The sequence below is a fragment of the Cryptomeria japonica genome, chromosome 10, assembly GCF_030272615.1.
Source record: "Cryptomeria japonica chromosome 10, Sugi_1.0, whole genome shotgun sequence".
Classification (NCBI taxonomy): Eukaryota; Viridiplantae; Streptophyta; class Pinopsida; order Cupressales; family Cupressaceae; genus Cryptomeria; species Cryptomeria japonica.
In genome coordinates, this window is record NC_081414.1 from 271,789,293 (window position 1) to 271,803,678 (window position 14,386).

A 14,386-nucleotide genomic window follows, 5' to 3' on the forward strand; every position below is an offset into this window, starting at 1 on the left:
AATTAGAATTTTCATCTGTAGTCTTATTAGATTCCTTGTAAACATGCATAACTTTGGATTGAAGAAAGCTCCTAAGAATTATTTTTCTCTCAATTTTTTTTCTTATATGTCATGGGCTATCAACCTCTCCATTAAGAATATCCAAAATTAATTTCGAGTCCCCTTCTAGGACCATTTTGTGATAGTTAAGTTCCTTCAATATTTTCAAACCCCACCAAGTAGCAAGGGCTTTCACAATATTGCTGGTACCCACTCCCAAGTTTTTCCCATAACATTCTATAGGTCTTCCTAAGTTATAATCTCTTATGACACCCCTCACACTAGAGACCCTGGGGTTGCCTTTGGAGCACCCATCAAGGTTAAATTTGACCCATCCTTAGGGGGATGCCATTTACTCATATTCCTTAAGAAAATTTTATGCCAATTTATCTTGGTAAGATCCTATTCTATCCCCCACACTTGTTTCAATCTCATCTTTGAATAAGATGGTAAATTTATTGAGAATCCATATGAAGCAACATTAATATTTTATTTGATTTGCTATTTTATGATAAAAACAGGTTAGTTGCAGATTTGGATTATTCCCTAAAAATGCGATTATTTCTTTCTTTCCATAACTCCCAACATACAAAAGGAGGAATTTGTCTCTAGAGGTCAACAATAATTGGGTGGGAAAAAGAGCATAAGCTCCAAATGTCCATAAACTATTTCATACTTCTAGGGATAACCCAACAAACAACCAAATTAGAGAGAATAGTAGACCGGAGTTCCCAAAAAAAGGACAAAAGAATAAAATATGTTCTATAATTTCAACATCCTCAGAGAGAATTTGTTAACAAACATGAACCCTCTTCTATTCTAGTTATCAATAGTGAGGATGTTATGATGAACACCAACCCACTAGAAACAATTTATTTTAGGGATTAGCTTTGAAATCCAAACCTGTTGCCAATTGAAGGATTCTTGAGGAATTTTTTCATTAAACTATAGGTTGATTTCACTGAATAAATGCTAGAGGGTGAAACCTTCCAGATTCTCTCATCTTTTTGATCTATAGAAATGAAGGAGAAATCTCCCAATTGTTAATGTAGTGCAACTAGGGCAGCATCCCTATCATTCTGACAAGGGGCATCATTAGGATTAATATTATTTAGTTGATCTCCAAAGTCTTTCCATCTAGGCAGATCGTTGTTCCAGTCAACATAATCAAATAGAGATTTACCATTACATCTGATTAGGACTGTTTTGATATGAAACTGATCATTAAATGAAGAAACATCCTTATTCCGCACATCCTCCCAACACATGGTATTTTTGCCATTCCCAACTAGCATTCTACTACCTTGTTTAATAATATTCCTTATCTTCAACAAATTGTTCCAAACAACTAATCCTCAACGGCGAGCGACATAAAAAATAAACTGATTGAATAACCCATTGTTTAGGTATTTAGCTCTTATGATATTAACCCAATCCTTTCCTCCTTCAAGAATTTGCCAACCAATTTTGGCCATAAGAAATTTATTGAAGATATTGATCTTTCTTATTCCCAGGCCACCACATTTATTTGGTCTATACACATTTTCCCAACTAACTAGGGAAATTTGAAGTTTTCTTCAATGCCTATCCATAAGAATTTGCTCTGAATTTTCTTACTTTTCTCTGCTAGGTTAGTAGGAATCTTAAAGAGGGATAAGTAGTGTGTGGGGGAAAAAGTGACACTAAGCTAACATGCCCTAATCTCACTTTCAATCACACACTTGTGGAATACGAAAGAGCCTAGAGGTATCACACAATTGGCTACTTCTTTTTGTGGAAGAGAGAGCCACGGGCTACCTATTAGGATTTCTATTCCTTTGTTGCAAATGATAGATAGAATGATGCAAGTTCAATTCCCAACCCCAAAGTGCAAGTATGAACTAATAACAAGATTGCAGAATTGAACTTAAACAATGGAAAGCTGTAAACACAAGGACAAGAAAAAAATGCAAATGCGTACCCGGAGTCAAAATCTGAGTGGAAATGTTCGGGACGGGGGCGCAGGCGCCACTGTCCTGATTCTGCCCTTGAAATTGCTCCGGAAACTGCTGTTTTGCAACCTGAAAAGCTGTCAAAATGCTGAAACTTGCTGTCTGACAGAAGGACCAGGGCGCCCAGCGCCCCTGTCCTGGCAGGACCAAGGCGCCCCACGCCCCTGTCCTAGCTTTCTGGGCTGGAATTTGGTGTGAAGTTCTGTCTCGGTCTGCTTCTCCCGGATCTGTAACTTGCGGCATCGTTCGAATTCTGAAACCTGCACTTATATCTGAAAAGGTGTGGTGGGCGGCTATATAGGGTTTTGCCTTAGTCAAACCCCTGCTTTGGTGATTTCCACCTCCACGAATAGCCAAGTTGTATTGTAAAAGTAGTGTGTGTGCAGACCTTGTGTGTGTGCAAGATCCTAAAATGCAAGTAAGCAAACTAGAGCAACCTAGAAAGTAAACCCTAATTGCTTGTACATGATAATGTAAGTGCTCCAAATCAAGATGCAAAGTGATCTAAAGCATGAATACAAATGATATGATGAAGCTTATGCAAAGACATGAAAACAACATGAAATCATACCCAACCCCAAGGGAGGGGTACAAGCCAATCTTCAGTCGGTGATCCCTTATTGTTCTTCAATGCCTTCAAAGCCCTAAATGGATGAATGAAATTGATAGATGCTTGATGGATGGATGTTGAATGTTGTTGAAGTCTTCAAAGATCTGCTCTTTCGCTGCATAGAAGGTCCTTGAAACCAAAAATCCCCGGATCCTTTTCAATGAAGAAAGAGAGCTCTTATATATGAAACCCTAGGTCTTAATTTCAACTTTTGGCCGACCTAGAGATTGAATCTCCCGCCAATTTCTTGGGGTTAAGCTTTATTTTATGATTGGATCGCGCTCCTAAAATTTTGGGAAAAATGTTCGGGACCATGTGCACGCCGGGCGCCATGGTCCTGACAACTTTTCACCAAATTTTCAGGGCCGTCGGATATGATGATTTTAGAGAGAATCCCGAAGTTACAGCTGATTTCAAGATGTTTTGACCCCCGAAATCAAGCCCCCAAGTTCAAAATAGGACCTAATTAGGGTTTTTGATTAGATGATGTATTGGAAGAATAAAATGAAAGGGGCACACTTTAATGAAAGGGCCCAACTTTATAATGTGGAAGATGATGAAATAGGACCTTAGACCTAATTAATTTAATTAATTAAGTGCTAAAGGAGAAATGCAATGCAAAATGCAAAATGCGCCAAGGCGGGTGCTAAACTAGGTGTGAAATTGTACAACCCTAGCAAGTGCGTACAATTTACGACGCTACAAGTAGTAAACTAGAACATTTTGTGATGAAGCCTTTAAGAGTTGAAATTTCCTTGCTTGGCTCACAAGCTTGCCCTTCCAACTAGCTACTTTCTTTTGGACTCTTTCAACAATGTAATTCCAAAAATTTCTAGCCAAATTTTTAGAAATAAGAGGGAGCCCAAGGTAGGAATCTGGAAGAGCAGGAAAATTACATCCCAGAATATTAATAATTTTGTGTTGTAGAGTGTGAGTAGTATGAAAGAAATAAATCTTACTTTTATTATACTTTATGTGTTGACCTGATACCATAACATATCCATTTATGATTTCCTTCCAACATTTGACTTCAACAATAGAGGCTTAACTAAAGATGACAGTGTTGTCGACAAATTGTTGGTGAGACAAGGGAGGCAGAGAGGAAGCAACTTTAACATCTTTAAGAAGATTAAGATCCAAGTACTGTTGAATATTTTTTCCCAAAGCCTCAACAATAATGATGAAAAGGTAGGGGGGAAGGGGGTCTCCTTTATGTAACCCTCTTCCACAAGAGAAGTGACGTCAAGGAGACCATTAACCAACACAAAACAAGAAGGGGTCATTATGCATTTTGTCAACATTTTTAGAAATCTACCATTAATCCCATATTTCTTGAGGACCTCAATAAGGAATTTCCATGAGATTCTATCATAAGCTTTTGATATATCCAATTTGAAAATTATACCCGATTTCTTATTGGACTCCATAAAATGATTTAGTTCATGAGTGGTAAGAGCTTCATCCAGAATATGTCTTCCTTTAACAAAGCTTTTTTGGTTAGGGGGAATCATCTTATCCAAAACTATTTTAAGTCTATTAACCAACAACTTGGATATAATATTATATAATGCGTTGCAAAGACTAATTGGTTTGAAGTCTTCCATAGAAGCAACATTCTCAGATTTAGGAATCAAGACAATAAAAGTAGCATTAATTGTTTAAGAAATTTACTAGTTCTAAAAAAGTCTTGGACATCATTAAAGAGATCATCAACAATCACGTCCCAGAAATCTTGTAAGAAAGTTGGTGGGAACCCATCTGAGCCTGGAGCTTTGAAAGCTCCAAAGGAGAACATACCATCTTTAACTTCCTAGAAGGTCACAGGCTGAGTCATATTTTTTAGGTTTTGTTCATCAATGACTTAAGGTATAACTTCCAACATTTCCTCAAAACCCCCATTAAGGTTATTTCTATTGGCTTGAAAATCAACAAAAACATAAACAACAATCTCATCTATCTCGATCTCCTCAGTTGCCACTGTTCCATCTTCCTTTTCAAGACTTCAGATTTTATTTCTGCTCCTATTTTTCATAGTGAATTGGTGAAAGAATTTAGTATTTTTGTCTCCTTTCGTAAACCATTGGATCCTTATTTTTGTTTCCAAGAAACTCCTCTTTTGACAATTCAACCATTGAGTTATCAAATCCCTTTCCTCCAAGAAGAGATTCATGGCATCATTACCATTACCCAATTCCAAAATATGTTAGATATCTTTCATCTTGTCCTCAAGAGTCTTTTTTCTATAAAATATGTTCCCAAAAGAGCTTTTGTTCCATTTTTTACTTTACCCTTAATGAATTTTTGTTTTTGAAGCATTTGGAACTTAAGGGTGCCATTAAATGAGGGTTTCCCACCATTGTTCAACTAGATTTCTAAATCAAGATGAAAGGTCCACATAATTTCATTTCTAAATGGGTAAGAGCATTTTTTGGAATTATCATCCCAAGTAATTAGGATGTCATTATGATTATAGCCCATCCTTGGGAGAGCCTTTAAAGAAAGGTTAGCATAGATGTCTCGGCTATTGGAAATAATGAACCGTTCCAACTTGACATGGATAAGATGATTACCTTGGTGTCTGTTAGACCATGTATACATAGATCCTTCAAGGTCAACATCAACCAAACCCATGACAACAATAAAGTCAGCCAGAATCCCCATACTATCAATGAAATTTTCAATCCCTCCTTGTTTTTTCAGAAGGGAACAACAAAGAGTTAAAGTCGCCTCCAAGCATCCAGATATCATGAGGACTATTATTGATAAGATTATCTAGGGAATTCCAAATCATCACTCTCATTGATTTAACATCAGGGGAATAGATATTTAACATGTCCCACTCTTGATTAGTTAATAGAAACATGATTTGTGCTTCTAGTAAACCTAGTAGGGTTCCATAAGGCCACCAAACCTCCCAAAGAACCTTCTGCATCACTTATTGAAAAATCAATAGTAGGCCAAGTAGATTTATCCATATTTGTGAAGGAACCCGTCTTCATTTTCATTTCCTGAAGTAACATAATATCAACTTTTTGTTCCAAAAGAGTACATTTTAGAATATGATGCTTGACAGGGCTAGTCAACCACCTAATATTCCAAGAAATGATCTTCACAAGGAGTAACACAATAAAGATTGCTTACCTAGAGCAGCAAGAGGCTCCTAGCTAGGACACCCAAACTTAGTGCAAAATTTTGTTAAAGAGAAACACCTTGTTGATCTGAACAAGGAACAACTTACTGAGGAAGATGAATAATTACCTTTTTCTCGATTTTTATGTCCTTATGTTACGACTAGGTTTTGATGCTTGTGGCCTAATAGTTTACTTAGTATATAGGATTATGATTAGGAATCTCTCATTTTGCTTTATCTTTTTCTAGTCTATGTGCTCATCCTAGGAGCATTTATTTTGGGTATGATATACCTAAGCATTGCATACTCTTCTGCTTGACTTAGGAGCATTATAGTTTGTTTTGGTTTATTAGACAATACTATTAACATGTAGTACTCCTTTTATAATTAATATAAAAACTTAGCTTATCGATAAAAAAAAGATTATAACATAAAATAAACTTCAAAAAGATTATAAAAACTCAAATACCACGATGGACATTCACACTTGGGTTTTGAAATGCAACCAAACTGACAAGACACTTCTTGAGAGTTGTGAGGTCTACAAGGGACTCCAAGATGAGTATGAGGGTCTAGGAAGGATGAATGTAATTTTCTCAACATACCTTAGCCTTCGACCGTGAGGAGATCCAAAATAACATCACCTATGGTGAGTCCTTGAACTCAACCCAAAACTAGGAAGATGAAATTATCTCATTTTTTAATGATATCATAATTAGTATATTTTCTATCACAATTTGTTCACTTTACTCCCAAATCCAAGTATGCTCTAAGTTTATTTTACTAATTTAGCAATAATGAGAAAAAGCATATGAATTGGCATTCATGTTTGACAACAATTCTAATGTGTGGTAAAAACAATAATCACATTGTGAATGAATGAAACTGTGAATCACAATAAGGAAACAAATTTAATGCAAGATCCAAAATCACAATCCACACTATCACAAAATGAAGTCTAAGATGCATGCTCAAATAAAATGATAAACAATAATACCAACATAAAGACCTTAGTAGACTCCATTGTTGCTTAACATTTACTTGAATGCTTTGATATGTGGGTTGCTCTTCGTAATAGCATAACCATTATTGCACAATGATATCAGAGAGAGGTGATCCTTGGATTGAGTGTGTGAGAAGAGTTGTGCTAGTGTTGAAAAGATACACAAATGAATTCCTAGTGGGGTGTTGGTAGATGACACGAGAGAGATAAAGTATCTAGAACTACAAATTTAGTTCAAGGAATGAGGGAGATCCTAGCTAGATTTTCTATGATAGAGAGCTCAAAGAAGAGGAATTCACCTTAAAAATATGAGTGATGAAGAAGAAGTGACTCAATAAGCTCAAGGGTGTGAAGAAGTAGTGGGTGCTATAAAGACTAGATTTCTTGAAGCCATGACAAAGATTGGAGGTACACCTAGATTTGATACACCTTATTATAATGGAAGCTTGAATGGTTGAGAACTCATAGACTAGATTATAAAGATGGAAAGATATGCTGACTATGAATCTATAAAAGAATCCAAGAAGGTAAAATTTTCTTGCACAAGGTTTAAAGGCCATGCAACTTTATGATGAGACTATGTACAAACTAAAAGACAAAGAAAAGGGAAAGAGAAAATTAAAACTTGGAATAAAATGGTGTCGAAGTTGAAGGCCAAATTATTACATTCAGATCATCAATTGATTTTTTTCAAAAGTTTACAAAACTTGAGACAAAGGGAAGCAAATGTAAATGAACATATGGAGTTCTACAAACTCACTATAAGGGTTGGACATGTTGAAGATGACCCATAAAGATAGCAAGGTATGGAAATGGATTGCATTCACATATTCAAGATGAAATTAGTTTGTTGAACTTAGAACCATAGAGGAAGCCTATCAAAGTGCTTTAAAGGTAGAAGATGCGTTATCTATGTTACCCATGAATTTTAAATTTTGCTACCATGTCACAAAGTTTTCCATTTCTTGAAGTTCTTCTTTAAGGTTTTCCTTCATCTGCTTTAATAATATGAATTCGGAGTCACGGCCTTACGTATTTTCAAAATTAATTCGCTAGTCCGTTGCCTTATTAACTTTGTCACGGGGCTCTCAAGTTTCAAAATTACTCGATCATCTGACATGGTTGAGGGAAATCACAAAAGGCTGATCGCTCTTCATGAAGATCCAAGGAGGACGGGTTTCCAATTGATTTTTGAAGCAGTTCAAAAGTTGTGATTCTATCTGATTTCTCAACACGCTCGTGTTGTTGATTCATGAAACTTTCAAGGAGGGACCACCACTTGACTTGGAAGATGGCGCATTTCTCGAGGACATGACTCGAGATTAATACAACAAGCCTATTGAGGTGGTAGCATGAGTATTGACAGGAAGCGGGTTATAATTAGCCATTGATGAAAATTGTTTGAGTTTATCTACTCTGCGAAGGCAATCGCTTCTGTCGTTACAAATTTCAACCCATCGTTCCAACATGTGGCATGCATTCTCCAAGAAGCCAATCAGGAAGATTTGCTTGGTACTATCATTAATGACAAGATTAAGTAGTTGAGGACACGTAAAGGTGGCAACATGTGTTGTAGCACTTGATACTATCACCCTTGCAGATAAAATTTAATACACCACCTTTTGAAAACGGCTAAAGGAGTGTATGCTATCATGAGTTGTCGCTGTCAGAATGGTTTTGCCTCATGATGACAAACTGCCATTTCGAAACCTGGACTTGAATTGGCCATAAATTGAACAAGAAGATATCATCCGACAATTATGATCTTTCACGTGGAAAGAGCATACCGACTTCAGTCAATATAGAAAGGTTATCACCCCGTTAGAGAAAATCGCAGAGCAGGCTGAGAATCACGAACGACGTCTACAGGAAGAACTTGCTATACAAAGGATTCCCGATAACTAGTCTTTTCAAACAACGTCAAGGATGGTGCTAAACGGCAAAGGTCCCCTGATCCAACCTGATGTCGAATATCCACACGATGATATTCTTCTCGACATGAGTGACTACGTCTGGGAAACTATACTTGATGAGGATAAATTTGCTGAAGTCTTTTGGGTGTTGACTAAAGAAGAAAGGAAAGTGGACAGGATTGACCATCAGATTGCAGGATTGAATCCAGTGCCTGATGAAGAAGGAGCATTCGATTAATGGTTCATAAATAGGGTTTATCAGATATTTTTGTTTTCTTTAAAATCGTGTTTAAAGTGGTCATTTTCAAAACTGTTACTTTTAAAGAAACCGTTTCTTGAAAATGAAACAGACTTTAGTTATAAATAGATAGATAATAGATGGTAAAAAGGAGAGGAAAATACTGAAAAAGTGTTGTCATATTTTAAATTTCTGAACAGTTAGCTATCTTTTAAAAAGTTTTGTTTTTTTGGGTATCTTTGGAATGAATGAATATATCAAAACTTTGTGCTTGCTATATTCTTTCATGTTGGAAGTAAGCTTTGAATTACTTCCATTTCATTTGATATTTATTTACATGTTATGGTTAAATGTAGACGAAGCAGAAACTTTGGATTCTGCATGTTCCCTTTAGTTATTTGCATCACATTTCAATATTTTTTGTGCAATTAATTGTGCTGTGAGCAGGCTGTGTGTTGTTCACATCCCTTTCGGTAATCTAAATCTAAAATTTCATCTTTCTGCATGTGAGAAGTGTGTATCTTTTCCTTTCTTGCTTTCTGGTAAAAAGCATATTGCAAAACCGAGTAAATTTGTGAGGGTGTTGTACCTCTAAAATTCAGAGGAAGATTGCCAACATAATTGGCAATCTCTCCAACTGTTAGTTACTTATTTGTCTTTCATGCTGGGCACATTGAGTCATTTTGTTTCTTTTGGAAAGACAAATCTGTTAACCATCAATCTAGAAGGCAAAACAATAATTCAAGAGGAAGAGGAAGGTCTAATATTGGAAACGAGCAAGTAAATAGTAGCAAGGAACAACAAGCATATGAAGAAGAAATTGGTATTTCACAAAATAATGATTTCAATCAAGGTGTAAGAGGAAGAGGAGGTTTCTCAAGAGAAAGGAGTTATCAAGGAAGAGGTTTTATGGGCTCATGATATCAATGTGGAGAAGTTGGGCATAGCGCATTTGAATTTCCTCAAGTACAAAAAGATAATAGTAAAACGAGTGTGGCTAGAAATCATGTTGCTCAAGGAAATGTAGAAAGTGTTGTATCACCTTAGCATATAGAAGAAGCAAAACAAGGAGAAGCATTGATGTTCAAGAGAGTATTATTAAAACCAGCGAAAGAGAAGCAAGACCCTGAACAAAGAAGTTTATTTAGGACTGTGTGCAAATCGGATGGAAAGTGTTGTAAAGTAATTGTGGATAGTAGTAGTACAGATAACTTGGTGTCACAAAAAAATGACGGAGAAGGTAAAATTGAAGAGGACAAAGCATCCCAACCCTTACAAGGTTTCTTGGTTGCAAAGAGGTTATCAACTCTTGATGAGTGAACAATGTTAGGTTAATTTTCAAATTGAAAATTGCAAAGATGAAGTTATGTGATATAATGCCCATGGATGCTTGTCATATTCTTTTGGGTAGACCTTGGCAAGTTGATTGAGAGGTTGTTTATAATGGAAGAGAAAATACATACACTAAATTGTGAAGGACAAAAATTAATTTACTCTAAACTTATTAAAGGAAAAGGTTGAAATAGATAGTGGTCTTATTGTATGTTTGAGCATAGAAAAATAGTTGTTGAAAGTAGCAAAAAAAGTTTGGAGTGATCCACATGCAGTAGGTAATGGCAAGGAGAGAAGTGCTATTGAAGCTAAGATTTTTTTTTTTAACGAGGATAAAGAATGCTTGAGAGTGGACATTGAATATGCTAATTTCAAGAAAGATGTTGATTTGATAGTTATTCATGTATAAGAAGAGAGATTTATGATAAATTAAAATGGATTACTAGGACCATGTTAGGTCCTAAAGGAATGTATATTAGATGTTTATGAAATAGAGCTTCCGGGAGGAGTAAGTATTTTACCAATTTTTAAAGTGAAGCATTTGTACTCTAATTTTGAAGGACAAACAAGTAAGCAAATGAAGAAGTCAAAAATGAAAGTAGACAAGGGATGTGAAGTAATAAGAAAAGTCAGAAGGACAAAGAGATATTTTGGATAAAAAACAAAGATGAGATTTATGTCCCAAGATTCTCCAAATATCCCTTGAACATTTCTTCCTACTCAAAGAGTCTGATGTAGGAGCATTCAATACTGTTTGGAGCAAATCCTTATTTTAGAACTAATCATTATGGTTGGCAAAATTCTTTTCAGTAGAAGTCAATAGTTTCATTTAAAATTTTGAATGATTTGATGTGGCATAATGGAGCGATTAATGGTGGCAGTTATTGTTGGTGGCTTTGGAGGATATTTTTGGTCTTTTCTTTATTAAGTTAGTGAAGGCAATTCTTAGCTTTGAATTTGATTTCTGATTGTTAGAGTTTGTTTAGTGGCAATTGCAGAGGGGCAACTAGACCTGCATTAATAATGTAGTTTTTTTATCATAGAATGAAGGGGCAACATAATTGGTTAAGGGCTTTGGGTTCTTCCCATATAGGTCTCGAGACCGATTCACGTTGCCTAGGGTAATTGGCATATGGTTGGTTTAGGCTTGGTCACTGCTTCCTATGGACTAGTCTCACCTCAACTCACCTCTTCAGCACCCCAAAACTTGGCAAAATGTAAGACCGAGGCAAGGTTGTTGGGTCACTAGGTTGAGTCACTTGGGGCCAACGCTTGTCGTAGCCTTTGGGGATACCATAGGGTTGTCAAATATATTTATATAGTTTTTTTTATCATTTTGGCTAGAAGGAACCAATCATTGAGGGGGACTATGTATAAAGAACTTTATAGAGATGAAGCAAGTGAACATGGAGAGGGTTATAGATATAAGAAGAGGAAGTTATGGAATGTTTTGATATGAAGATTAAACTTTAGAATCATGGTTTTGGTGTGTAAAATAGTCGTTAGCATTGTAACGAAGAAATGGTTTTATATATTAAGTCTAGTTTTTGCTAGTTTGATGGAAAATATTAGAATTGTTAGTAAATTTTTGTAGTATGTTTTACCTTGTTTTGAGTGGCATGTGTAAGTGAAGTCTTCAAGTCAATCATTTGGCCATATAAGGAGATATAAAGTTATGTATGCTTTATTAGTTCAATAAAATGTTATCAACATTTTAAGGTGGGTATATGTTTTTTTCTAAATTATGAGTTGGTTGCAAGAATTGGTTCCTTTCATTGGCTTGCCTCCATCACTACTTTCTCAAAAGTTATGTTTACGGTGAGAATGGATACAACAATATTGAAAGACTAAATTAATTCAACCACAAAACCCTAGCTTAACAACAACAAAGATCTACCATAACATATGAAGATTACCTAAGACAATGCAAATCAAATGAAATCACAAAGATTATACCATCACATGTCCAATAGGGTTTGGATCTTCATTCTTCCTATCTCCATTGATCTTGTTTGATATATTTGCTCTCAGATTTTATATGTGCACAAGAGCTCAACAAAGAACGGAAATGTGGTTGCAAGTAGGCTTGATCGCATATGAATGTTTGAAAGCGTAGTGTAGTTGAGTAATCATCGGGGTTGAATGCATAGTGAGTTAGTTAGGGTTTGATAATGAAGGAAGCATCTCCTTATATAGAAGACACTATATGAAATGGAAGGATAAGATTGAGATGTGTAAAAAAAGGTCGGCTATAATTAAAGGGTAGGTAGAAGAAATAATAAAATAATGAGAGGGTAGGTAGTGTATGAATTAAGAGATGAATGACATGTGTCATAGGTAGAAAATGTTAATGAATTAATTAAATAAATATTTATTTAATTAATAGTAGAAGTGGGATCAATTAAATAAATAAGATATATTTAAATAGATAAATGTATTTATTTAAATGAGAAATAAGGCTAGAAGAGGATAAATGAATTAATTAAATAAATAAATATTTATTTAATTAATAGAAGAATTAGACTTAAAATAATTAAATAAATAAAGATATTTATTTAATTAGACATGACAATTTTAGGTGTCTACAATTACCATTCATCATTAATTATTTCATTTGAAAGACCCTAAAGGTTTTTGCTTTGTCTACTTTGTAGGGTTTTTGGGAACAACGTTCATCACACTTCACCCCTTCATGTCACAGCAACTGACAAAATGGTTGCTACGAAGAGCAAATGACAGTTTTAATAGAAGGGCAAATGGACTATTTTGTCGACTAGATAGCCATTTCGTCATGCCATTTTAGGTTAAGCCTCTCAACATAATTAACAAGCAATAGCCTTTGTAAACAAATTTGGGGTAGAAAGCTAAATATGTTTTCTAAGGCTGTGGTCTCTTCAAATGGGACTACCTAAGCCTTTATGACCTCATAAATTTTATATCATGAGTAGATAATAGAAACTTTAATTGAGAATCTAGAAAATATCTCACACACAACTGCTGATATTCTTAAGAGCTCAAAATAAACTCTTGTTTTACAAGATCAAATTCTCATTAATTTAATGAACAATGTCCAACACAAATTCAACTAATAATGGGTTCAATAGACGTAACCTAAAAATGCTGAACTGCTAATTGCAGCAAAACATTGCCATTTAATTCAGTTTGAAACAAAACACTTCTTAACTATAAGAACACATTCTCAATCCTCAAAACAATGACCTGGTGGATCTTATTTCAGTTTTCTTTTTAGTTGGTAGTTTGGAATAATTTTAGTATTAAATGTTTTATAAATCTTACTGAAGGATGCCTAGCGATGGAATGACAAGCCTGAGTATGATCTCGAGTCTTATTCCAAAATACCTTGTTAATATTTGGTCTCAGCAATCTGCTATTCAAACTCACTAAGCATCAGCTCAAGTTAAGCAACGGGAATTATCAGTTAAAGGACTTTGTATTAATGTTAAGATTTCTCAAAAACATCAGATTATATGTTTACACAATCACCAAGCTCAGGGCGATCCACCAATATTGTGATAACAACAAATAAAATTAGTTATGAACTTATGATATGTTCTAGAAATCAAATGCCAGGAGAACCCTTTGGGTGTGATCCTGAATCTTGCTCCAACATATCTTTGGTGATGTTTTGTTTCAGCAATTTGAAATTCAAGTTTAGCAGCAGGGATTATCGGTTAAGGAATTTGTATTAATGTCAAACATTCTCAAAAATATCAGTTCACTAAGCTCAGGGTGATTCACCACTATTACATGATAACAATGAATCAAATGCCAAGATAAGGAAATTCAAATTCTATCTATACTACCACTGTTTCACAGGCTAAAACCAGGCACTATCATCAATACTTCTTTACTGGTACTCATACACGAACATGTATTTTTATCTAACGTGACTATTTATGTTAAGATCAAAGAAGGGCCTTAACCTAATACAGTTTAAATCTTGAATGCGATTTGGATCAGGTGTTTCTTTTGTAATCCACTGATTGAGATTTCAAAATTTGTGTTACTTCTTGTGAGGAATAAGATTTCTATTTGGTATATATTGAAAATTAATACCTGGAACGGCAGGAGTATGAGTTCTTTAGGCCTCGATCACATGAAATTGATTG